The following is a 2,797-nucleotide window of genomic DNA, read 5'->3' as shown; positions in this document are numbered from 1 at the left end:
TGTGTGTGTGTGTGTGTGTGTGTGTGTATGTATATAAAAGGTTGAAGAGGAACACACGAATAGATATATATATATGGAAAAAAGACAAAGAATTTTATCTGTTTCCGTTCAACAAATCCACTTACAAGGCTTTGGTCGGCCCGAGGCTATAGTAGAAGACACTTGCTCAAGGTGCCACGCAGTGGGACTGAACCTGGAACCATGTGGTTAGTAAGCAAGCTACTTACATATATACAGACAGACTGACAGAAAACAGAGACAGGGAGATACACAGAAAGACAGATATATGTGTGTGTGTATGTATGTATATATATATATAAATATATATATATATTCATATATGATACACATGTAAGTATATATATATATGTGCTTGTGTGTCTATATACACAGTCATACTAATTATTCCTCTTTGTGTATGCACGCATGTGTGTACGCAAACACGGATTTTATATAAATTTATGAACGCCCATCTTTATGTATGTATGTATGCACACAGAGATGTCTGTATCTTTGTATTTATGTTCTTGCCTATGCGTGTATAGATAGATACGAGTATGTAATTATATATCTATATATGTAAGATGTACACCACCAATATTCCAAACTTATACTTAATATCTTCCTATAGCCAGCTTTGTCTGACCACCTGCACTGATCAGTGAACTGGGTTGACAGGATTAGCATGGAGATCTTTCTATATTTTGCTATTTGTTCAGCTTTCTAAAATAACTTTTGGTCATGTTACCCTGTAAGAGTTTACTACGACGGCATTTGCAATAAGAGCAACGTAAAAGTAAGCTTCACCTGTCACCCATACATGTCCAGTATCACCAAGTGTAAACCCAGGCATGTATTTTAAGGAAATAAGAAAGAATAAGTGAAATGCAATTGCCAAACTGTGGTTCTTTATCACCGAGAAAGGAGATTTCTTGAGAAGAAATGAATTATCTATTCTTGTACTGATGCCATCTGAGAAACACCTTACCACAGAGTTAAAAAAAGAGAGGACTATATACGGTCGTTGAACACGCTAAAAATAGCAGGCAAATCTCTCTTAAATCATCCGTTATATTAAGTGAAGAGTCCTGATGTTGTAGTTTCTACCCACTGCTCTACCCGGTTTTTGGTGTATTCCGCCTCAGTTAATAATCCCTTAGCCGTTTAGAATTCCTTAGCCCCTTAACATTGAGCTTACTCCGTCAACTATAATGCTTATTTATTCATATTGTATTGAACTAATCATGCATTATCTTATTGCTTTGCGATTTCGATGACGTGGTGGTTTATTTTTAAACTGACACTGTCATGTAGGTGTGAGAGGCCAGATCTGGTCAGTTTTAACACAAAACAGGTAGAATATTTGTGCCGGATATAGCCGGTTAAAAGCGAAAAAGACTAACCCTTGAATGAGTTTCTATTGCATAACGTAAGTTGTATACCTATACATTCATACATAAATACATGATGGCCGTCCACTCGTGACCGAAGAAGACCATTGCCGACCTTCAGGAGCATTGTGCGCTCTAGGACTAACTTATATTTTGCATTTGCAGCTCCGTTGGTGGCTAATGAGCCCTGCTCTTCACAAGCATATACGACTGCAAACATTGCAGACCAAGCTTTCCCCATTCACTATACGAGCCGTGCGCTTTCGCGCAGCTCGCTTAAGTTCTTCATGCTGGATAAGTGCTCTCTCAAAAGTGTCGATCCCCTCCTTAACCTGTTTCCTCCATCCGTGGCGATGACAAGCACTGTTCTCCTAGTCAGTGTCATGCATATCGCAGGCCTTTAAGGAGGACGTGACACAGTCCTTAAATCATACATACATACATACATACATACACATGCATAGATAGTGTGTTGGAACACCTGAAGTCTACTGAACTGAATATAGTAGATATTTACTGCAATCTAACGGTGGAATAAAATGCAATTCGAAGTTAACTGGCAAGATTTGAACTCAGTCATGGATCAATGAGTATAATTATTACCTGGCATGTTATCGTCTGTGCCACCCTAACAGACTTGATGATGATATCACAATAACTTAGTAAGATAACAGTAATAATAATGATTTCATATTTTGGCACAAGGCTAGTAATTTTAAAGAGTGGTATTAACTCCATGTTTATATATTTAATGATTTAAGTTAGCATGTTATTGAAATAACTAAGGGTTGAAGTTAAACAGAGTTTCAAGTATATTTGAAAGAGTTACTCTTTTACTTGTTTCAGTGGATAATGTAGTTTTCGATACATTGCCTGAAAGGAAATGTTAGGATGGTCACAACTGGAACGACTTTGATGTAGCTAATTTTTGATCAACATACATACATAACTTACTACTGGTAATCAGTGATACAGCTTCCAGCAAACAACTATTGTGATCATAGTTATGTTTATGTATAAGTAAAAGGCTTCCTCGAAAACTTCAAATAGACTTGGTTTTAATATGGGTAACAACATGCAGCTTAAATCAGCCTAACTAAATATCAATACATTATGTACATTTGACGGATATTCGTCCTCATCTTGTTTGTTGTTAACACAACGTTTCGGCTGATATACCCTCCAGCCTTCATCAGGTGTCTTGGGGAAATTTCGAACCTGGGTTCTCATTCAGTGGGCATATGGCGTAGTAGTTAAGAGCGCGGGCCACTATCCCCAAGATTCCGAGTTCGATTCCAAGCAGTGACCTGAATAATAATAATAATAATAATAATAATAATAATAATAATAATAATAATAATGATAATAATAATAATAATAATAATAATAATAATAATAATAATAAT

The sequence above is a fragment of the Octopus bimaculoides genome, chromosome 4, assembly GCF_001194135.2.
Source record: "Octopus bimaculoides isolate UCB-OBI-ISO-001 chromosome 4, ASM119413v2, whole genome shotgun sequence".
Taxonomy (NCBI): domain Eukaryota; kingdom Metazoa; phylum Mollusca; class Cephalopoda; order Octopoda; family Octopodidae; genus Octopus; species Octopus bimaculoides.
The sequence above is the reverse complement of the archived record's forward strand: the minus strand, read 5'-3'. Positions refer to the sequence as shown.